This window comes from Rana temporaria, chromosome 2 (genome assembly GCF_905171775.1).
Source record: "Rana temporaria chromosome 2, aRanTem1.1, whole genome shotgun sequence".
NCBI classification, from domain to species: Eukaryota; Metazoa; Chordata; class Amphibia; order Anura; family Ranidae; genus Rana; species Rana temporaria.
The window spans coordinates 301901186-301926757 of NC_053490.1; the positions used below are offsets into that span (position 1 = coordinate 301901186).

General features: G+C 44.6%; 1 protein-coding gene across 1 annotated transcript in view; it reads left to right on the forward strand.

Moving 5' to 3' along the window:
* The window catches only part of HTR1D (5-hydroxytryptamine receptor 1D), a 69714-nt gene that overhangs the window by 38167 nt on the left and 5975 nt on the right, over positions 1-25572 (forward strand). Inside the window, exon 2 of the mRNA XM_040337291.1 lies at positions 10173-10215. The gene's annotated coding sequence lies outside the window, so the exon portion shown is untranslated. The remainder of the gene's footprint in view (positions 1-10172; positions 10216-25572) is intronic.

A 25572-nucleotide genomic window follows, 5' to 3' on the forward strand; every position in this document is an offset into this window, starting at 1 on the left:
GCCCTCCTGGCCTCAGGGATGTGTTAGCATCATTTTTGGTCTCGGGGCCTGCTGGCCCGAGGCTCCAATAATGGGAGTAGGACCAAGAATTTCTGGGGTCCTACTAGTTCAGGGATGGTTCTGTGCTGTATTCTCTGCAGGAATAAGCCAAACGATTGAGGATTCAATTAGAGGACGCATCCTGGCCAGTTTACCTCACAGCCGGTTTGGCTGAAAGATCCTGGCACCGTGAGCTGTGTAATATCTTTGAACTTTGCAAAGTGCATGTGTGATTGCATGGCCCTGTGGCAGAGGACCGTGTAACGTCTCGACGACATTCATCAAGTCTGTGGCAGAGACTTTTGAACGAGCTTCGCACCAGCTGCTAGGTCAGTGAGAGAGGCCTATCCGGTGGTCGCTGGATCCAGTGTGGGAACAGTTTGTCCTCTGGATCCAAGATCCGCAAAGAAAGGTACCTGAATCTTTCCCTACCCCTTAATCCTTCTTATGGAACTTGTTAATAAAACTCTTGAAGAAAAAGAAACAAAGTGTTGGTGCGGACATTTGTAACTCTTCAAGAAGGACCCCTAGGACAAGAATGGTGAACAGTAAGGTAACGGCAGGCCCAAATCTAAACCAGCAGCTCCTTAGGGGGTAGTGCTACACATATAATGTGTGTGGGTTATCATGATGGCGTCTCCATAGCTCTAGCCATAATAAAAAAGATTGTGTATTGGTGTGGCAAACCTAGCCACTTCTGGAACGCTGGACGTTACATGTCAAAGGGTTGTCTGTATTATATGCTATGTATTCTGCTGGGCCTTATGTGGGCATAGTAATTAGTATGCTAGCAGCCGTAAGCCACTAGCATTCAAGTACTTTGTTTTATGTTGCCCAATCGGTGTTCGGCAGTTTTAAACCGAACTCTCACAACACATAACCCCAGACCCCAGCTATCAACCGACTTTTCCCTCGTGCAGCAATGCCTGATGGGAGAATTATCCAAAATGTTAAGTTCCCCATGTGGTCCTCACTGTATTACCCCTGCTAAATCTGTTTGGCTGTTTGGAAACCCCTTGCATGGGGAATTATATAAATATGGAAGCCTGTGAATAAAAAGTCAGTTGACTCCCAGAGCTGTGTTTCGTCCGGTTACTGGGGGGGATTTGGGACATTGCCTTACTTTTCAGCGCTGACTGTGGATTTACCCTGGTTACCAGCGGAGATCGTTGATTTTAATATTGTACTCTACAATTGGTGTCAAGCGACGGGATCCAACCTTACAGCCGATAAGCGCAATTCGTGCAATGTGAACTACAGATGTAAATGGAGACGGATTATTCTACGCTAAAGCGGCAGACATTAAAGGAACTGCTAGAAGCCAGGGGTAAGGTAGCCAGCAACAAATCCAAAGCTGTACTAACTGCCGAGCTGATGGAGGGAGACAAAGCCCGCAGTGCTACACCACCAGCAGCCATGGAAGAAACCCTCTACCAGAGAGAAATGAGGACCAGGCTGGAATTTTTGCCACAGCCTATATCAGATGCCATGCTGCACATGGTAATGGCGAATGTGCAGGAGTACGTGATGGCACACAGTCCGCAGCATACACCGTCTCGAGCAGAATCCACTACTGGGTCACTCTACAACCAGGTAAAACCCAAAATTCCCTATCATGCCTTTAAAATGTTTTGCGAGGAGAAGGATGAGATTGATGGGTATTTACAGGATTTTGAGAGACTGTGTGATTTACATGACTTGAAACGGACGGTATGGGTCCCATTGCTAGCAGGCAAGCTGGCAGGTCGGGCAGCAGAAGCATATCGCGCTGTACCCAGTGAGGACAGCAAGGATTATGATAAAGTGAAGTGAGCGATATTAGAGAGATACGCCATTACTCCAGAGGCATACCGGCGCAAGTTTAGAAACCTGCGCAAACCAGAGAAGAATGGGCACACAAGCTGGACCAAGCTTCCCAAGGGTGGATACAAGCCAGCCAAGCCACTACTATGGAAGAATTGCAACAGTTAATGCTGTTGGAGCAATTCTTCAACGGTTTGTCCCCAGAGGCACAAGAATGGGTGCGAGACAGGAAACCTCTCACCCTAACCGAAGCGGCTCGATTAGCGGATCAGCATTTTGATGCGAGGAGACATCATGGGCCGCTAACCAAGAGTTATCCTCGACCCGCGGGACCACCCAGTACTCTACCACCCTCCGCTCTCACAGCCTCCCCTTTTCGTCAATCCCAAGGGACTTTACCACCACCCTCCAGATATAACGGACGTGCCAACATCCAATGCCACACCTGCAAACAGTGGGGACATATGGCACGCGAGTGCACCCAAAACCAGGGCAGACCCGCCTGGAACCAAGGCCGACCGAACCCGGCACTAAGGGCTGCTGCCCATCATTATCAACGGGAGCCGGCCGCTCAAGAGATGTTGAGAATTCCAGCGGAAGAACCCCTGGGAATCTTGCATGAGGTGATGACAGTCCGAGCCACGGATAACCGGCAGCATCATCGACAGCTAGTGACCTTGGAGGGGAAAGAAGTCCAGGGGCTTCGGGATTCAGGAGCTACTTTAACCTTGATAGCACCCCATTTGTTCCCTGACTCGGCACACACTGGCGGATCCATGGCAGTACGAGTAGCAGGGGGAGCAGTGTACCGACTACCCACTGCCAAAGTACATTTGGATTGGGGTGTGGGAGGGAGGACGGTAGAAGTGGGCCTCATGCAAAATTTACCAGCAGATGTTGTGCTGGGAAATGACTTGGGCCAGATGACCTCTGCGTTTGTACCCCAGGCTCCATACCAGGAAGCCCATCCAGTAACAACACGTCAACAGGCTCGCACCACGGTTCCACCGACACACTCTGAGGCTCCGGTAACAGACCATGACCCCCACACGACACGTATGTCCTGGGATACCCCGACTAAGTTTGAGGCCGAGGTGAGGTCAGACCCCACGCTACAGGTATACAGGGACAGGGTACACGCTGACCAGGCTGGGCTAGAGGGGGAGCGGTACACCTGGGAGAAAGGGCTACTTTACTGCATTGCTTGAAAAAGGAGTGGGAGGGTCGGCCACAGTAACGACTAAACAGTTAGTGGTTCCCCAGAAGTATAGGCAAGAACTGCTTCGGATTGCCCACGACATTCCCCTGTCTGGGCATCTGGGGATGACACGTACCCGATACAGGTTGACCCACGCTTTCTTCTGGCCAGGGATCTCCAAGGATGTGAGGCAATACTGCACCTCCTGTGACATTTGCCAGCGAGTAGGCAAGCGAGGTGACCGCCACAAAGCCAAGTTATGTCCTCTTCCCATTATTGAAGAACCCTTCAGTAGGGTGGCCGTAGATATAGTGGGGCCCTTACCAAAACCCAGTCCCTCCGGGAAAAGATATATTTTAACTGTAGTGGACTATGCCACCCGGTACCCCGAGGCTATAGCCCTCACCAACATTCACGCCGAAACTGTGGCAGAGGCCTTAATGAAAATATTTTCCAGGGTGGGGTTTCCCCAAGAAATCATATCCGATAGGGGCACCCAGTTCACCGCCGAGGTAACCCAACAACTATGGAAGATATGTGGCATTAAGCCGATAGTAAATTTGGCATACCACCCCCAGTCCAATGGTCTATGCGAAAGGTTTAATGGTACGCTGAAGCAGATGCTCCGTACATTTGGAGAGGCTCATAAAGACTGGGAGCGCTTTCTACCCCATCTGCTCTACGCTTATAGAGAGGTACCCCAAGAGTCAACAGGGTTTTCCCCTTTTGAATTACTGTTTGGGAGAAGGGTGGATGCATTGAACTTCCGCGTCAGAAGCGTGGAAGCATTGAACTTCCGCGTCAGAGAACGTCGGTGTCGTATAAGTCACCGCGTTCTCTGTCCCCGGGGATTTTGGACTGATGGTGTGTACACACATCAGACCAAAACCTCCCAGCAGACATGTCCGATGAAAACAGTCCGCGGACCGTTTTCATCGGACATGTCTGGCCGTGTGTACAAGGCCTCAGAGTCACTTCATAATTCAGCAAACATTTCAAGAGAAATCTACTTTAGTTGAAAAGCAAAAATAAGGGGGCGTGACCAATTTCCGTCATGTGAGGACGCTTCTTCCCGGAGCTCCGACCGTACACTGATCCTGCATTATCCTGAAGGACCTTAGGCTTACCCATTGGCCTAGCTACAGACTGGAATCGCCTGGGGAGCATACAAGGATCATGGCGATGGTAAAATACGGCCCCGGAGAGGTCTCTACCGCGGAGAAGCTAGCAAAGTTTGCCCACGAGGCGTCCCAAAATGGTGCCCGCTCGGAGCGGCGTGCCTCCTCTGTTCCTCCAGCTCGCAAACCTACCAAGGGGGATGATGAATGGCCAGACCTATCAGACCCTCTGGTGTCTCCCCTGCCCTCTCCCCAATCAGATATAGGGGAGGGTGGCTCCGGTGAATGACGTGCTGAGCCATCGCTGCAACAGATCATGGACACCATCAAGAGCTGCCATGCCTCCCTGACCTCGCAAATAGAGACCATCAGAGTGGACTTTGCTATCCTTAAGGACGATGTCCAGAAGGTGAGACAGAGGGTGTCGCAGGTGGGGCAGAGGATCAGTACGGTGGAAGACGACCTCAATCCCCTGTTGGTGCAGGTGAGAGATATGGCGGCGGACCACAAGTCCCAGGAGGCCAAAATGGGGGATATCGAAGATAGACTCCGAAGGAACAACCTATGGTTCCTTGGATTCCCGGAGGGTTCGGAGGGGAAGAACCCGGAGGAGTTCTTGCTATCCTGGCTCAAGCAAACCTTTGGTGATAAATTGAAAAAAAGGTTGTCTATCCTGAAAGGAAGAAAAAAACACTGCGCTAACAAATAAAAGACACACGTGAGTGTATGTAAAACTGCTAAAGTACTAATTACTTAAGATACCAAAGTAAATAAAACAATAAAAAACAGAAAGTACAGCGCTCAGTAAACAATGACAGCCAATATACAGTTAAACAATATTGGTATAAATAACCGTGACATATGTGACAGATAATATAAATAAATAAGGAAAGTCCATAAACATAATCCTCATCCGGCTGAATGGATGAAAAAAGTTCATGAAGTGCTGATAAGTGCTGATAAGTGAATAAGGGTGAAACAAAGATCCTCCACCGGAAAGGACACCCAATTAATGAAAATTAATGAAAAAGTAGTCTCCTTACCAGATGGATTGACCGTTATTGCAGCGGTCTTATAAGGCTCAGGGATGTTTAGAGTCTTCCCAATAGGACTATCTCTGGATATGGAAGATGCAGGGGACAATTCCAAACCATGTACACTCCAGTAAATCAATGCCCATTCAAGCTCCCATGAAATGTAAAAACAAGGGGAACCACATAGTGTAAAACCGTTTGGTGGCGGATTTTAATAAAGGTAAGGATGCACTCACAGTTATGTATGTATGTTATGATTTTGCACCTCTTAATTTTACGGTACCACAAATAATTTGGTCTTGCGGTACCAATCTTGGACTAATATACACACTTATTATATATTTATAGTATTGTGCCATTTTATTTGTGTTTCTATTTTTTGATATATGTATATATTGTTTGTACACTGTTAAGATTTCTCAGGCCACTTACCCTCACTGTTTAGATTGGATATTGTTTTTAGTGACCACCCTGCCCAACTGGTGGGACTCTCTTTTGGTTCTACCCCTCCCCATCCACACAGCGCAGTCACCATCACTCATTTCATTCACCTTTTTTGGCAAGGACCGATTTCAGTTAACTGCAGCAGTGCCCCCTAGGTTTAGAGCACCGATAGCGCGAGAGCCCTTCCATTTCATTGTTTTTTTATTGTTGACTAGCGAGTCACATGACACTGGGGGGAATTTGGCTAATTGGCCCCAATCTGGACATTTTCACTTAGGTGTGTACTCACTTTTGTTGCCAGCTGTTTAGAAATTAATGGCTGTGTGTTGAGTTATTTTGAGGGGTCAGCAAATTTACACTGTTATACAAGCTGTACACTCACTACTTTACATTATAGCAAAGTGTCATTTCTTCAGTGTTGTCACATGAAAAGCTATAATACAGTACTTACAAAAATGTGAGGGGTGTACTCACTTTTGTGAGATACTATATATATATATATATATATATATATATATATATATATATATATACGCATTCACTTAAGCCCCCCCATTCCCGATAGTAATCATAAAAGTATTACATACAGTACATAATTCAGGCCTATTATCCCTGATTAAAACCATTGCTGGTCAATGTTGCACTGCGTTATCCTCAGAATTTGATAAATTCTTGCCTGTGCACTTGGTCTCTAGTAAATTTGGGCCTAGCTCTGCTCAATGAAGTTGTGCTGTTGTGAAGCAATATTTCCGGACGGCTGCACTTCCAAAAATTATTTTATTGAAGCTTTATATGACAAGTGGTTGACAGATGGAGCAGAGGACAAAGAGGTTGATGCGTTTCATTCAAATATCAGCGCTTAGTCATTACCTGCGCTGATATTTGCACGAAACATGTCTACCTATTTGTCCCCTGCTCCACCTGTCAACCACTTGTCATATGAAGCTTCAAAAAAAGGATTTTTGGAAGTGCAGCCGTCCGGAATTATTTCTTCACATTACACAGCATGCAAGCTGGGCTAGCACCTGACTAATGTGTGTGGGGATTTACCAGAGACTCACTCACCTGGAGCAGCTTTTCTTGTTTCATGAGAAGTTGTCCTGTTGTTGGCGAATTTTACAGTGCTAATGATCTGCAGTCTCTTACTATTTGAAGCAAACCACCCTCCTGTAAGCTTTGTGACTGGTACATTTCAGCCAATTCTGCCTTATTATTAATATTCTGTTGTTGGCTATTGATGGGCAAATCTGCCTGGGTTTGATTCTCAATGGGTTTGGTGAATCTTGTTTAAAATTTAACCCAAACTTTGAGGCAAATCCAAATGAAGTATATGGTTTGGCTAATCTTGTTGTTAAATTCTGGCCTTTATTAAGCATAAAGCCTCATACACACGCTCGGTTTACTGGGCAAGAACCAGCAAGAAAACTGCTGACAGAGCTTTCTTGCAGAGTATACCGTGCGTGTGTATGAGACTTTCAGGTTTCTCGTCAAGAAAACTGCCTAAAATCTCGATGAGAAAAATAGAGAACCTGCTCTCTATTTTCTCGTCGTGATTCTCGGCAGTGTTTTCCTGCCGAGAAACCAGAGAGTGTGTATACTTACCTGTCGCCGTGGAAACCAGCGCATGCTCGAAATTACTTTGACGCATGCGCGGTAGCTTCCTAGGCATAGGTAGGGTGCAGCAAGATTGCGGCAACGGCATCGAATGTGACAAGCGGATGCTCGTCGTACGCGATGACGTCACTGCGGTTCTTTTGAAAGGAGTGTCTGTACACTCGGGCAGCAAGAGATTTTTGCCAAGAATCCTGACGAGATTCTGGTCCGTGTGTACAGAGCTTAATAGGCTAACCACTGTAAAAAAAAAAAAACACACATGGGAAGCTAGTGTGATACTCCTGTGCTACCTACTATTTAAGATACAATTCCACAGTAAACTTAATATTGGATAGTTGCAACCATCAATTGTGTTCCCACAATAACCAATTTTGAAATATAGTGAAGTGTGATGTTTCACCCACCCTTTTTAACACCAAAAATAATAAAGAAATACATTTACGTGGAATAATGTTAGTAAACAAATGTGCTCAAATAAAGAAAATGATTCACCAAATAATTGCTCAAAAATAAAACATTAACCACTTCCATACAGGGCACGTATACACCTTCCCGCCCAAGCCAATTTTTAGCTTTCAGCACTGTCGCACTTTGAATGGCAATTGCGCGGTCATGCTACACTGTACCCAAACAAAATTGGCGTCCTTTTTTTCCCACAAATAGAGCTTTCTTTTGGTGGTATTTGATCACCTCTGCGATTTTTTTTTTTTGCGCAACAACTAAAAAAAGACTGAAAATTTTGAAAAAAAAATACGTTTTTATTTTTTTCTGTTAATTTTTTTGTAAATAAGTAAGTTTTCTCTTTCAATTACGGGCACTGATATGGCGGCACTGATGGGCACCGATGAGATGGCACTGATGGACATCGATGAGGTAGTACTGACGGACACAGATGAGGTGGCACTGATTGGCGGCGCTTGTATGCGGCACTGATGAGCACACATAGGCGGCACTGATGGGCACACATAGGCGGCACTGATGGGCACTCATGGGCGGCACTGATGGGCACTCATGAGCGGCACTGGGCACTCATAGGCGGCACAGATGGGCACTCATGGGCGGCACTGATGGCTACTTATGGGTGGCACAGATGGGCACTGATAGGTGGGCACTGGGCATGGATGGGCACTGTGGGGTGGCACTGATGGACACTGTAGAGTGGCACTGATGGACGATGTGGGGTGGCACTGATGGACACTGGGGCGACACTGATTTACCTATGTTGCCAATCAGTGCCCATTTGTGGGCACTGATTGGCATCTTTTTTTTTTTAAATGCTTTTTTTTTTTTCCAGCCTTTTTTTTTTTTTTTTCCAGCTTTTTTTTTTCCAGCTTTTTTTTTTTCATCTGCCCTTCCCTGGTGGTCCAGGGTGGGCATCCCTGGTGGTCCATGTGGCGATCCGAGGGGGGGCTGCGCTGATAAACAATCAGCGCGAACCCCCCCTGTCAGGAGAGCCGCCGGTCGGCTCTCCTCTACTCGCGTCTGTCAGACGCGAGTGAGGAAGAGCCATCAACGGCTCTTCCTGTTTACATCGTGATCAGCCGTGATTCGACACGGCTGATCACGTGGTAAAGAGTCTCCGTGAGATACTCTTTACCGAGATCGGTGTTGCAGGGTGTCAGACTGACACCCCGCAACAACGATCGCCGCGATGCGCGCCCCCGGGGGCGCGCAGCGGCTCAGAATCCTGAGGACGTCATATGACGTCCAGTCAGGATTCTACAACCACTTTGCCGACGTCAATCTGTCATTGGCGGGCGTCAAGTGGTTAAAAAAGTCTGTGTGTCACAATTACTTATTCTTCATACAACAGTTGACCACGTGTTAATGTGTCCCATGCTTCCTTCTTGATGTTTCATAAATCACAATTTTCCACCAAGTGTACTGTGAGTCCCACCACCTCTCATACCATTTGCTCACTTCCAAACATGGACCTGTATGAGATTCAGATCTAGATGTACTTTACCTTTATGGGATCCATTATAGGTCTCCAGAGCGATGGTACGATAGGTAATACTCCACTTAGGATATCCTATGAAATGACATCTGTAGTATTATAATTGAGGTGTGTGGCCCTTTTAAGGGAATCGGCTTTCCCTTTTCTCTCCTTTGCAAGTAAACTCAAATAGCAAGGGAACCTCTCATGGTATAGTATGTAAAAGCATTTATTTGATAAACAAAGTATTGCACTTACAATAAGGTTGGTGTCACGTACCTGGTCGGAGGCCGAAGTGATGAGAGGGCTTCTATTGTGGCTGAGTGCAGGGCACCCCTGAAGGTGGCGACAGGGAGTACTATGCCCAAAGAAGCAGGGGTTGCGATGGGCTGAGTAATTAGAGTTCTGCTGGATGGCGGCTGGGCGAGAAAGATGCATTGCTGTCCAGAGGTCTCTCAGATGTACCAGATGAGACTTGGCAGAAGGGAGAGCTAGGAGCAGGGTCAGAAGCCAGGCCAGTAGTCATACACAGAATATCAGCCAGGGGTAAGGCAACAAGCAGGGTCAGGAGTAAGCCAGGGTCACACACTGGTAAACAGGCAGCAGCAGAGTCTAGAGGAGCAAGAAATAGGCCAAATATGATGGAATGCTAGTCATAATTCAACACTTAAATACTTAAATTAAATAATTTAAATAAATAAAATACCAAATATGTGGAAGTTAATGGCCACGGCCTTTATTATAGGTATCAATAAAATATTTTCAACTGTAAATATATCATAAATATAATAAATACTTGTCTTCAATAAATTCCAAGACAATGCAAATCTGGCTTAGCTATTAAAGCTCAATCCACAATACCATAACACTAGGACAAAAGGACAAAACCTCATAACTTAGCCGCGACAGGGAGGGAGGGAGGGATGTTGCTTCTTCAGATGCTCCTAAACGGCTGTTACAACTGACACATTTTCTTTCTTTTATAGGTCTGGATTCCTGCTGATTGGACCGTTAATATAACCAATAACAGTAAGTAATTTTCAAAACTTTTATGCAAATTCATTACCATATGCCAGCATTCCATGTGTGTTGGGCGGGGACATTTCATGCCCCTCCCTTCACATTTATAAGCAGGCAGAAGCAGTCAAGGAGCAAGCCAAGAGCCAAACCAGGAAAGGAGATAGGACAGGTCCAAGGCAAGCCAGGTCAGTAACAAGAAATCCAATATTAAGACCCTTTTCACACTTGGGTGTTTTTCAGGCGCTTTAGCGTAAAAAACCCGACTATAAAGTGCATGAAAGAAGCCTCATCTGCAATTCCAGTGTGAAAGCCCGAATGCTTTCACACTGAGGCGCTGTGCTGGCAGGGCGTCAAAAAAAGTCCTGCAAGCATCTTACATATATATATATAAACATGACAGGGGGACATGTTTACGGTCTTGAGATGTCTGTGATCGAGGAAGAAGGAAGTCAATAATCTTACCCCTTCCCCCTCAATTCCCCAGGGATTCTCCTTCTTACCATGGCTAAGCTGGTGAATCTGGAAGGGTGAATTCTGACATTTTCTCCCCCAATCATCTCTGTTTCATAAACCGCTAATAAGCTGAGATCAGCGGCCATCCTCGGATCACTGCTATTTACAGTTTTATAAATGGACACCAATGTGTGAAACAAATAGTGTCCATCAAATAAATTCCTTTGGATGAAGTCTAATGTGATTATAATCCTGTGTGAAATCACTTCCAATATCACTGTACAGATTTTTACAGGGTGATAGTGTTATCCACCACCAAAGGTCCTAAGCAGCTTACCAAATTAAGAGACCTCTAACAGGCATGGCCATCTTTAATATTGATTGGACCCTGAGCAAACATTTTCTTGGGCCCCCCTCATGCAATTTCACTCCCCACCTGCTCTGAGATATACAATAAAAATAGCAGCTAGATTCAAAATCTGTTTACTGCAGCAGATCAGGCAATAACTGCAATTGGTTGCGAGAGGTTACAGCATAGCATTATCGCGTTTTGATTAGTTGCTAGAGGTTATGGCAAATCAATACCACTCATTGATTGGATACTAGAGGTTACTGCACATTATTCCTTTACTGTTACTGTTACTGTTCATCATTAGAGATGGCCTGCCGGTTCGCCAGGTGGTCGTTTTGCGGCGAACTTTGATCGTTCGCGGTCCGCCAAAACGTCCGACATCTGGCGATGTTTGCGGCAGTCCGCAATGTTACATGGGTAAGAACTTTGACCTATGACACATTAATCAGGTGGTGCAGGACAGCCAATTGAGACATTTCAGCACATGGACATACCCCCTACCTTATAAATAGACCTGATCTGGTGGCCATGTTACATTCTGCTTTTTGTCATCCTAGGGAGAGGGTGCTGTTTGGAGCAGGAACAGGCTGTATTCATTCAAATAGCTATCTAAAAGGTCCACAAAAGTCCTTTTAACTAGATGCCGACCAACCGCCGCAGTTCTACGGCGGCAGCTTGGCTCTCCTGCGCGAGAGCCCATAGCTCTTCATCGGCTTTCGAAGGGGCCACTAGGGGCGCTCGCTCCTGACTCCCGCGCATGCCCAGCGGTCGCGATCACCGCTGTGCACCCGCGATCGCTCGTTACAGAGCGAGAACCGGGAGCTGTGTGTGTAAATTACTAGTAAAAAAAAAATATTAAAAAAAATGCCCTAAAACTACCCCCTATTTTGTAAAAGCTGTACCTTTTGCGCAAACCAATCAATAAACGCTTATTGCGATTTTTTTTACGAAAAATATGTAGAAGAATACATATCGGCCTAAACTGAGGATTTTTTTTTTTTATATATATATATTTGTGGGGTATATTTATTATGGTAAAAAGTAAAAAATATTAATTTGTTTCCAAATTGTCACTATATTTTTGTTTATAGCGCAAAAATGAAAAACCGCAGAGGTGATCAAATACCACCAAAAGAAAGCTCTATTTGTGGGAAAAAAAGGACGCCAATTTTGTTTGGGAGCCACGTCGCACGACCGCGCAATTGTCAGTTAAAACGACACAGTGCCGAATCGCAAAAAGTGCTCTGGTCTTTGACCAGCAATATGGTCCGGGGCTTAAGTGGTTAAGGACTGGTATAGGTGTGCTACTTGCTCTAGTATATAGGTGTCTAATACATTCATACAGTATACTTTTTGTCAGTGTAGGGAGAGGGTGCTGTTTGGAGCAGGGACAGAGTTTAGTGACACAAATCGCTACCTAACAGGTCCACAAAAGTCCTTTCAAGCACTGGTATAGGTGTGCTACTTGCTCTGCAGTACATGATAGTGTGTAATACATTCATATACTTTTTGTCAGTGTAGGGAGAGGGTGCTACTTGCTCTGCAGTATATAGGTGTAATATACACTTATAATATACTTTTGAATATAGAAAGCATATTATTGTGGATTTGTATTGTGCAGCATTGTGACTGGCGATGCATTTGGTTACTGCTGGATTTTTGCCTCTTTCGCTGCTACACACATAAAAAAAAATCCTGAAAAAAAAGTTTCATAACTGGTGAAATAAACCAGTGGCCCCCCAAAATGACAGATTTTGTTATATACCTTCTTCCACATATACTGCGCTTCTCTAGAGACTTTTGTCACAGGATCATTTAAAAAATGACAGGCAGAGGAAGAGGCAGGCCCTTCCGCAGGGGTGGTAGGGGTAGGGCAGGAGCACCAGGCCGGAGCCAAAGTGGGAAGTGGCACAATGTTCGTTCGATTACGTCAAAAGACGCACCAGACTTGGTTGAGTGGCTCGCCACCAACACCACCACCACCACATACCCTCCGCTTGAGTCACAGGAATTATTTTCCGATCCATCAGAAGAAATTTCGGATGCGCAGCCATTCTTGGATTGGATCAGGAAGAGGATGTAGCAACAGCCGGCACTCAGCAGTCTGACGACAGTACTCAGATCAGCCCAAGGACGTTGGTGCCCGCTGTTGCTGCCTACTCTGAGATCTCTATTGTTAGTGATGGGGAATGTGACCTCAATGATGACGTTTCTACAGACGTCACATCCTCACGTTTTTCTGCAAAAAGGCAGGCTTCCGTGGCCCAAATGTTCGATCGTAAAAAAAAAACAATGACGCCGGATAATCCTCTTGACCAACGGTTAACCGCTGGCTTCTCGGAACTGATAGCCCGCCAACTACTGCCATATAAACTGGTGGACTCGGGGGCCTTTCAAAAATTTGTGGCCATTGGAACACCACAATGGAAGGTCCCAGGAAGGAATTGTTTTCCACAGAAGAGCATTACAGAGCTATATGGCCATGTTCAGCGGCAAGTGAATGTATCTCTGGCACACAGTGTCAGTGCCAAGATACATCTGACCACAGACAAGTGGTCTAGCAAACATGGGCAGGGAAGGTATATAACTTTCACTGCCCACTGGGTGAACCTTCTGACGGCCATCAAGCATGTAACCCATGGCACCCATGTAGATTTGGTTTTACCGCCACGGATTACATGCAGGCCTGCCTCTTCTTGCGTTGTGTCATTGATCAAGCCGTTGAGGAGCAGGAAGATGAGGAAGTCACAATGCTGGATGAATTCCCAGGGGGGGGCTACTCCACCTGAGACAAGTCAACAACGGGAGTCTTAAGAGGACCTGTGCTGGGTGGCAACGTACTTAGACCCCCGGTACAAACAAAACATGGCGGAAATGTTACCACCATCACAGAGGGCTATCAGAATGCAGCACTTCCAGGCCTTGCTTCGAGAAATGCTGCATCCTGCTTTTGCGTGCGCTGGCAGAGGAATTTAAACTCACAGAGAAACAGTTTCGGGTACCAATCCAACAGCGCCTGCAAGAAGAGGGCGGTTTTAAGATGTCTTAGTCACTAATAATATGAGATCATTCTTTCAGTCGACCCATCGACAGCTGTCCTCCGGATCCAACATCAGGGAACGCCTAGACCGACAGGTGTCCGACTAGAAGTGATGAACCCCTAGAATACTGGGTGGGCAGGCTTGACCTCTGGCCAGAGCTTGCATAATTTGCAATGGAACTGTTGGCTTGCCCCTCATCCAGTGTCCTGTCCGAAAGGACGTTCAGTGCAGCAGGGGGGTCATGACCGATAAGCGCACTCGCCTAGCTCACAACAGTGTTGACTACCTCACATTTATAAAAATGAATGAAGCATGGATCTCGGAGGAATTCAACACATGTGACCAGTAGACCATGTTTCATTCAAATTCTGGTGAACGCCTGTGGGCCAATTTTTTGGGCCTGTACTGGCCAAAACTTTATTCTTTATCCGGTGAATGCCTAATATACCACCAGCCACAGAATACAAAGTTGTTTGCTGTCCGGTGAACGTCTATGGCCATGCGCTAATTTTTGGGGCCTGTAATGGCCGACACTTACTTCTGTATCCGTTGAATGCCTAATGTACCACCAGCCACAGAATACAAAGTTGTTTGCAGTCCGGTGAACGCCTGTGGCCGTGCGCTAATTTTTGGGGCCTGTAATGGCCGACACTTACTTCTGTATCCGTTGAATGCCTAATGTACCACCAGCCACAGAATACAAAGTTGTTTGCTGTCTGGTGAACGCCTGTGGCTGTGGGCTAATTTTTGGGGCATGTAATGGGCAGCACTTACTTCTGTATCCGTTGAATGCCTATTGTACCACCAGCCACGGAATACAAAGTTGTTTGCTGTCAGGTGAACGCCTGTGGCCGTGGTCTAATATTATAAGCACCTGAGCTTTATTGCCTCTCATACACAATTAATACTTGTTACTATAAATACTAAATGTACTCTCAAAGTACTTGAGCTATATTGCCTCTCATATGCAATTAATACTTGTTACTACTAATACTATATGTACTCTCAAAGTACCTGAGCTATATTGCCTCTCATATGCAATTAATACTTGTTACTACAAATACTATATGCACTCTCAAAGTACCTGAGCTATATTGCCTCTCATATACAATTAATACTTGTTACTACTAATACTATATGTACTCTCAAAGTACCTGAGCTATATTTGCTCTCATATGCAATTAATACTTGTTACTACAAATACTATATGTGCTCTCAAAGTACCTGAGCTATATTGCCTCTCATACATTTCTATTAGTTGCCAGTACAACTTGTGTATTATACGTGTATCCTCAAAGTACATGAGCTACACTATCTCTCATATGCAATTAATACTTGTTACTACAAATACAATTTACTACGTGCTTAACAGAAGTATAAAATACTTATAGGCCTCATCCTAATTGTTAAACATGTTCGCTCTAACTTTTCTATTCTAGGGGTTAATGCAATTTCATATTTCATCTTCCCTAGTGGCCTAAATACATCTCTACATGGTAAGGTTGATATGATGTAGAGAACCCCCAAACTCCTGTTGCTAGGCGTGATGCCTGGGCTCCCTTACTGATAATCACCTGCATGTAGTGGTGTATTGTGATATTGACCTTGAAATAATTTTAAACGCTAAGCCTTGGTCGCATGTTGTAATGCGTCCATGCTTAGTAACTCAACGCCTTTCTTTATGTGACACAGAGATGTTGTACAGATCCCCAAAACTCCTGTTGCGAGGAGTGACGCCTGGGGCCTAATACTGAGTTGTTGCATAGAGAATCGCATTGAATTCCTTGCTAACCGCAGTTGTGGTTCACGCTGTTCACCAGTGCTGTTACAATGACTAATGTACCACCAGCCACAGAATACAAGGTTGTTTGCTGTCAGATGAACGCCTTTGGCTGTGGGCCAATTTATGGGGCCTGTAATGGCCGACACTTACTTTGTTATCCGGTGAATGGCTTAATGTACCTCCAGCCACAGAATACAAAGTTGTTTGCTGTGTGGTGAATGCCTGTCGGCTAATTTTTGGGGCTTGTAATGGCCTGCACTTACTTATGTATCCGGTTTTTCACTTAATACTTCTGGTAGGTCAGTGTCCATGTTGTGGGACTATTTGTGCACAGCTAGTAAGTATTTTGTGGCTGCAAATATGACCTGAAGGTTTTTAATATTGGCCTGCCATTAAAGTCAATGGCCCCTGCCGCAAACTTGCGGTTCGATTTGCATTTGCGATCGTTCGCTGTTAGCGTTCGCCAACAGTCCCGTCGGATGTTCGTCCATCACTATTCATGATTACCACTTACTCATTGGTTGCTAGAGATATTCATGGCAATCTTTGGAGGGGCCCTGGACAGAACGCATGTAGTGTAGTAATGTAATTACATTATAACCCTATTTTCAAACATTCATATACTCTTAAATCTGTAATTTGAATAGTGTGAAAAAAAAAAAATATTCCAGTGTCATGAGCCCACTCACATAACGTGAAACTCCAAGCAAAAATGACACTGATCAACCACGAGAAAGGCTCATACTGTATGCCACTTACCAAAGGTTGAAACCCCTTAAATAAAAGTGGTCAGATGCGCTTGCCCCTCATCATATGATGGATCAAAGTGTATCATGCGTTCCTCAGATACATTTTTATTCCTCCCAATGGTTTTAATCATTAATATGTATCAGGCCCCAGTTGAAATAGAAGCTAAACCGCACAAAACATAATGCATATGAATTATATTCTGTTTTCATTTCGTAAACAAACATACTCACAAAGTTGTCTATTATAACCCCAATGTCTACCCCACCTTCTAAAGCAGATAATAAAGCATATATCTACAGGCTACAGTAGCACGGCAATGACAGCTGTGAACTGGGAAGTGATGCACATCACTTACCGGGTTCATTTGTTGTAGGGGAATCAGGAAATATATGTTCCCCAATAACCTCCTGCTCTCAACGTTACCACTATTTACTTTGGTCCTGGGTTTAGGAACAAGAGAGCCGGGGGAACCACCACAGGGCAGTGGCAAGGGTGCCACCACTGTAAAAGTGGTCACTGATTACCAGCTGAAAAAGCCATGCAGCTACAGCCATGATCTTGTTTTAACCTTTTCAAGTCCAGGGAAATTAAAATAGCTCAAGGATGTGATGTGGTTAAAGTATGGACTCCTAACTGACCCTCATCTCTCCCTATGCAGTTTTGTCTAATTTTCTAATGCTTTGCCGGGAACTGTGTCTATTTTACTAAAATGATAGCTGCTTTGTGCCCCCTTTATTAGTGAAAGGGTTGACTTATCCAAAAGACCATGTATTGGTCTTTCTAAGATTATTGGCAAAAGTTCAAAGGCAATGTAGTACATTATATTTTTCATACGTTTTCCCCAATAGTGGCAAAATCAAACCTCGTCCCTACTGCTTGCTATTTTTAGTATATTACATTTATTTAATTTTATTTTTCATAGCTTTGTATTATCAGTGGTCTCCTAATCCTGTATCAGAGTTTGATAGAAATTGGCCAGTGGCAGGACAGTTTTGCATCAATGAGAACAGGGATGGCCGATTTCTATGAATAGTACAGGGTACCAGGGATAAGTCCTGGAAGGCAGATATTGTATGTTTCCCCTCTATTTCGGTTGTGGTCTCTTTAGGGGCACGTTAAAAATAATTTGTATTACTCAGGGCTTCTCATCCATGCAGGGTGAGGGGTTCTGGGGTAGTAAAGTTGGACAGGAAAGAACTGATTTACAGTATTCTCTGGATTGGTAAGTCCTTGTTTGGGATCAGGAATGTGGAGATTTGGAAAGACTTTGTTTGGAAAAGAACCTCCAAACCTTGATTACAGCAACATTGGGGTTAAGCCACCTACAAGGGAGTCTTGAAAGGGAGAAGGAAGCAGCACCTGTCTATAAAGAGGTGTGTGAGGCAGTACTAGTGTGTCACCTGAGACTCTGTTTTGCGTTTTTTCTTCTACCCCAAAGTGGACAGGAACCTTAACTAAGGTAGGAAACAGTCATTAAGGTGATGATCTTAACAACAATTCCTACATCAGTGTTTTGATTATGGATACAAGACACGTTAGGATTAATTAACTAAAGGTGTGTAGGCTGTTTAGTTATCAAAGTGAATGTTTAGCTCAATAAAAAACATGAATCTGTGTTTTCTTTCAATGCCCAATCATGTGCAAGATGAATAAAGAAAGAAAAAAAAGATTGCTGCTTGAAAATTAAAGTGAAAGCACATTTAAAAAGCTAATGCAATCTACGTTTCTAATTAACAGTCGTTCATCCTTTAGTAAATCAACTGCATTATTTAGATAGATAGATTTTTTTTTTTACAGAGTTTTGTTTTCTTCATTTGCTGACTTTGAATTTCTCTATTGCCATTATTCTTACAATGCCATCAGCACAGGAAATGTAAGTAATAAACTATTACAAAGGCTCCCTCATGTGGTTAAATGTTGCAGCATTAAAATAAAAATGTATTCTATAGAGTCATCATCAGAAACGGATGTATTAGATACTTTTGTCAATTTGGTAGTTCGTTGTTGTATTTATGAGCTCCTGAAGCCCCATTATGGAAGTTTAAACATTACCAACTTTAGTTACCAACTGCTTTATTGAATGCCAATGCTGAATTTGGCTGTAATTATTTTTGATGAGGTCACAGAGTTTGTACACTAGGGATGGGCTATCTGTTCGAGTCGAACATGAGTTAAACTCGAACATTGTCTGTTCATCCATTCGCCAAACAGTGAACAATTTGAGGTGTTTGTGGCAAATTCGAAAAGACACGAAACACCCTTTAACAGTCTATGCGAAAAATTTAAAGTGATAATTTTAAAGGTTAATATGCAAGCTATTGTCATAAAAAGTGTTTGGGGACCTGGGTCCTGCCCCAGTGGACATGTATCAATGCAATTTTTTTTTTTAAAACTGAAGTTTTTTCGGGGGCAGTGATTTTAATAATGCTGAAATTGAAACAATAAAAGTGAAATATTCCTTTAAATTTTACACCTGGGGGTGTCTATAGTATGCCTGTAAAGTATTGCATGTTTCCCGTTTTTAGAAAAGTCTCTGCATAAAATTACATTTCGAAAGGAAAAAAAGTAGTTTAAAACTACTCTCGGCTATAATTGTCGGGTCCTGGCAATACAGATAAAAGTAATTGGAAAAAAACAGCATGGGTTCCCCCCTTAGTCCATTACCAGGACCTTTGGTTCTGGTATGAATATTAAGGGGGGGTCTGCGGGCGAGGGGCTTATCGGAATCTGAGAGCTCCCTTTAACAGAGGGGACCCCAGATCCCGGCTTCCCTATGTGAATTGGTAACGGGCTACCATTTCACAAATACATTTTTTGAAAATGATAAAAATAACAGAAGAAGGCTTGGGACAAGGGGCCACCCATGATGTGGATGGGTGACCCCACCCCCTCTAATGCATCACAGGGGTTTCCCATGATGCATTAGAGGGGGCAGGGTCACACGCCATGGGTGGCCCCACCTTCGGTTAAAAAAGAACTGTCAAACAGCTTGTGCGTCATTCGGCCGGGTGCCTTCCCTGCGGGGAGAATCGTGCGTCGTTCCTCGCTGAAGTGGAGAGCATCACTGGAGAATGGATCACAGTGGGACATCGAGAATGGATTACAATGCTGGACAGACTGGATTACATTGTGGAATGTTTTTTTTTTTTTTTTAAATAAAGGACTTGTCCCAAGCTGTCTTCTGTAATTTTTTCAAATGTTCACACTTTTTCTTTGTGAAATGGTAGGGGTACAGTGTACCACGTTACCAATTCACATAGAGGGGCCGGGATCTGGGGGTGCCCTTTGTTAAAGGGGGCTTCCAGATTCCGATAAGCCCCCCGCCCGCAGACCCCCACAACCACTGGGCAAGGGTTGTGGGGATGAGGCCCTTGTCCCCATCAACATGAGGACATCCTCCTGATGTTGAGGGCATGTGGCCTAGTATGGTTCAGGAGGGGGGCGCTCTCTTGTCCCCCCTCTTTTCCAGAGGCCTGCCAGGTTGCATGCTCGAAAAAGGGTCTGGTATGGATTTTTGGGGGGAACCCCACGCCATTTTTTTTTAAAGAAATGGCGCATGGTTCCCCTTAATATCCATACCAGACCTGAAGGGCCTGATTTGGAATTTGGGGGGCCCCCACACTTTTTTTTTTTTCATTTTAGTTCAGGGTTCCCCTTACTATTCATACCAGACCCAAAGGGCCTGGTAATGGTAATGGTAACCCATGCTGTTTTTTTTTAATGACTTTTATCTGTATTGCCGGGACCTGACAATTTATTATAGCCGTGATCAGTTTTAAATGACTTTTTTTCCTTTAGAAATATCATTTTGTGCAGGGACTTTTCTAAGCACTTTACAGGCATACTATAGACACCCCCAGGTACGAAATGTAACCACTTAAGGACCGCCTCCTGCACATTTACGTCGGCAGAATGGCACGGCTGGGCACAGGCACGTACCTGTACGTCCCCTTTAAGTGCCCAGCCGTGGGTCGCTCACGCGCCGTGGGCGCGCGTCTGCAACCCGGTCCGAATCTTCGTGACCGTGGCCACGGGACCCACAGACCCGATCGCCGCCGGTGTCCCGCGATTGGTCACAGGAGCTGAATAACGAGGAGAGCTGTGTGTAAACACACCTTCCCCGTTCTTCACAGTGGCAATGTCACTGATCGTCTGTTCCCTGATATAGGGAAAGGCGATCAGTGATGTCACACATCCAGCCCCGCCCCCCTACAGTTAGAAACACATATGAGGTCACACATAACCCCTACAGCGCCCCCTAGTGGTTAACTCCTAAACTGCAATTGTCATTTTCACAGTAAACAATGCATTTTTTTAGCAATTTTTGCTGTGAAAATGACAATGGTCCCAAAAATGTGTCAAAATTGTCCGATGTGTCTGCCATAATGCCGCAGTCATGAAAAAAATCGCTGATCGCCGCCATTAGTAGTAAAAAAAATATTAATAAAAATGCCATAAAACTATCCCCTATTTTGTAAACGCTATAAATTTTGGGCAAACCAATTGCTTATTGCGATTTTTTTTTACCAAAAATATGTACAAGAATAAGTATCGGCCTAAACTGAGAAAAAAAATATGTTTTTATACTGTATATCTTTTTTGGGGGTATTTATTATAGCAAAAAGTTAAAAATATATATTTTTTTTCAAAATTGTCGCTCTATTTTTGTTTATAGCGCAAAAAATAAAAACCGCAGAGGTGATCAAATGCCACCAAAAGAAAGCTCTATTTGTGGGGAAAAAAGACGCCAATTTTGTTTGTTAGCCACATCGCACGACAGCACAATTGTCAGTTAAAGCGACGCAGTGCCGAATCGCAGAAACTGGCCAGGTCCTTTACCTGCGTAATGGTCCGGGTCTTGAGTGGTTAAAGAAATATTTCACTTTTATTGTTTCACTTTAAGCATTATTAAAATCACTGCTCCCGAAAAAACTGACATTTTAAAAAAAAATTGCATTGATACATGTCCCCTGGGGCAGGATCCAGGTCCCTAAACACTTATTATGACAAAAACGTGCATATAAGCCTTTAAAATTAGCAATTTTATCGAGACCCGGCAATTCATTATAGTCACAATCATTTTTAATTTTTTTTTTTTCCTTTAGAAATGTCATTTTGCTGCAGCGACTTTTCTAAGCACGGAAAACATGCACTACTTTACAGGCATACTATAGACACCCCAAGGTACGAAATTTAAAGGAATATTTCACTTGTATTGTTTCATTTTAAGTATTATTAAAATCACTGCTCCTGAAAAAACTTTAGTTTTTAAAACTTTTTTTTTGCATTGATACAGGACCGGGGTTCCCAAACACTTTTTATGACAATGACTTGCATATTAACCTTTAAAATGAACATTTCCTAATGTTCGTGTCCCATAGACTTTAACTGTGTTTGCGTGTTCAAACAAATTATTTGCTTGTTCGCATGTTCTGGATGCGAACCGAACCAGGTGGTGTTCGGCCCATCCCTAGTTATAATTGAACCAAAGCATGTGATTATTAGGACACTACGGGGGTTATTTATGAAAGGCAAATCCACTTTGCACTACAAGTGCAAACTACAAGTGCAAAGTGCACTTGGAAGTGCAGTCGCTGTAAATCTGAGGGGTATATCTAAAATGAGGGGAAGCTCTGCGGATTTTATTATCCAATCATGTGCAAGCTAAAATGCTGTTTTTTTATTTCCTTGCATGTCCCCCTGGGATCTACAGAGACTGCACTTCCAAGTGCACTTTCAGTGCAATTTCAAGTGCAAAGTGGATTTGCCTTTTGTAAATAACCCCCTATGCCCCTTTGAAGAGGAAACATAGATTACCATTACCTCTGCGTGGAGTATTGTGCAGGGAAATGTGTACTCTTCAGGTTACAGGCAGGGAGATGTTATGCTAAATTAACATTGAATTTGCACAAAGGACATTCGCAGCTCCATGAGTAAATTAATACTGCTGAATGTATTGTTCAAGTATTTATATGAGAATGGGAAAAATGAGACAACATAAAATCAGTAGACTCCCTTAAAATAAATATAGACATTTAAAAAAAAGCTTGTAATATGTCTGTGTTTTGGAGGTTATATACACATCACCGCTTGAGGAATAATGTTTATACAATGTTTAGTGAATGCTAACAAAAGCAATAGCCTGTGTTAAACATTTATGCATTGAAGTGGTAAACAGCTAAAATAAGGATTTGCTGTACTATGTTTAATATAATGAAAGCCAAAATAGTCCTGAAATACAAATCAATCATGCAAAAAAGCCATACACTACCATTCCAATTTGAAGTTGACAGTTATTTTATGATAGATAGTTCTTTCCTAACTAATCAGAAAATAGGAAGTTAATGCATGAAGCTTCTGGAATATCAAAGGTAACCTGTACTGGGAGAAAACAAGGAATGGCATTGGTGTCTACTGACATTTTTTGTAATTTACCAACTTCACCAAAAGTTTGACAAAATATGCCTCTAAGTTCACCAAGCGGGGCTGCAAAGTTAATATATTTTTTTTTATATATAAACCCCAGAACTTGTGGTTGAAAGTAGATTTATCAACCCTCTTAAACCATTTAAAGCAAAATGTTTGCAATTTTTCCAAATCTTCAGGAATCAAAAACTCCCAATTTAAATTATCCCTAATTCTGAGATACTAATCAAGAGCAAACATGTGGCATTTAAAGTCAGAACAGTTAGAGCTTGTTCAGAAGCACAAAAATGCAGCTTAAAGTGGTTCTAACGTCTTGTTTTTTTATATTAATGTATTCCCTGCACAGTAAAACACACCCACTACCCCCCCTCCACAAACACTTATCTGACACCTTTGATGATCCAGCGCAGTCCCCGCTGGTAGTTCCGCTCTCCGCTCTTTCTTGATTCACATGAGACAATAGGAACATAGGGCCAGATCCACAAAGCAGATGCGCCGACTTAACTTGTGATACGTGGCGTAATTAAAATTTACACCGCGCGTATCTTTGCGCCTGATCCTCAAAACGAGATACGCCTTAAAATCAGGTTTTTCCGTCCTACCTAAAATAATTACACCGGCGCTTCTTCGCACGCAAATTACGCTAGACACGCCGCTGTTTTGATAGGCAAAGATGCAAATGAGGGAGATAAGGCGATCCACAAAATTAAGTGTGTGCGCCGTAGATTACGTCCTGTGCGCTTCTGTTAGTTTCATGGTGTAAAATTACACTTTATAAAAGCAGCCCTAATTTTACACATGCCATGTAAAGGTCAGCTAAAGCAATACCATTAAGGAAGAGCTGAGCACACACACTTGCTGGACTACAATCTGTATGCCAACATGCCAGGGGCATCCATGCGCATAGCTAGACTAGTGACTTCAGTAACCGAGGGTACCCCCTCTTCTGAGGGAACAGCAGTCAGGAGACGCCTCGCAGAATGCATCTTTGCACAGTAAACACACACATTAATTATGTCACAATGAGAATGAATGAATGCACACCACTGTGGTCCCTAGCACAGACACATCACATGCACATCTAATTGGATTAGATCCAAGTACCCCCAATGGTACTTGGGAGCAGTAACGCCCCGCCACGGCTCCAATTATGTCACTGTGCATTCATACACCATTCAGGGACCTGGGATCACTTCTCCCTGGTCCTGGGGATCCCTACTCCACCAAAACTGAGGGTGACACCCTTATTTAATCAGGAATGCCACCCCCCCCCACATTCACACATCATTCACACACATAAACCAAATCATAAGTACAGTATACTAAACAAAATCATAAAAATAAAAAAACAAAAGTACCCCTGCAAAATTAATTGCGGCGGCGATTGCTACGCCTGGGCCGCCCACGGCCACGGCCAACCGGAGGATCTTCATGGGGGGTGTGAGCATCTTCATGGGGGGGAGTGTGAGCAGGGGAGGGAGTATCTTCATGGCGGGGTGGGTGAGCACGGGAAGGAGGAGCCTCCCCTGGTGTCTGTCCTCCTGCTGGCCTGCCCTCCAAGGCCACGGCTATCCTTGTGAGACAGAGAGTGAGGGCAGCCGTATTGGCCTGGCCAGCCCGGGTATTGTCCTGCACAGCCTGGGTCAGGGCAGTCACCTCCTGGGCCACGCCTGTTGTGGCGGTCTTCAGGTCCCACAAGCATGTAATGACCGCCAATGAGTTTGTGGCCCCATCACTGAGTGACTCCTTCATTGCACCCAGGCTGTGCTCCATCTGGGTCAGAGTCTCTTTTATCTGACCCAGATGGCGGGTCTGCCGGGCATTGTCCTTCTGCAGACTGTCCGGCAGACGCTCGGCCACCCCCCTGGTCTCCTGGGTCGCCATCCTGCCTGCCGCTGAGGCTTGTGGCCCTGGAGGAGGGGAGAGAGTGACCCTTGTGGGTTGAGGCCTGTTGGGGGAGGAGTGGGATGGGCTACCCCTGATGGTGGCCTGACTGCTGCCAGCCTCAGGGGTAGCCTCAGGGGTAGCCTCAGGGGTAGCCTCAAGGGTCAACAAATCCAAGGCCAAAAGGACTTCCCTGCCAATCTGCATATCTTCTTCCTCCACCCCCTCATCCTCCTCCCCCTCATCCTCCTCCCCCTCAACCTCCTCATGAGGGGAGGTTTGGCCACTCCCCTCCCCTGGGGAATCCTGCCCTTCTTGGGACTCATCAGCAGCCTCTTGTCCTTGGGGTGGTGCAGCAGCCTGGCCTGATGGCCCAGCAACCTCCTGGTCATCTGTGGAGGACACAAAACAATCACAGGTTTGAGGATCCACACACTTGGCACATCTTCCCTTCCCCCACCCACACATGCTAATCACCAGAAAAAAACAAAACTTACCTGTCCTCACAGGAACATCTGATTGATATCCACGCAGGCCCACCACCTGCTCTGGGTGGAAACACCGGGCTATTGCCCATTCCTCCTCACTCAGCCTGATGGGGCAGGGTCCCCCTCCTCCAGTGCCCGTGGTATGGGCATTGATCTTGGCCACCTTGTTACGGACCACGCTCTTAAGAT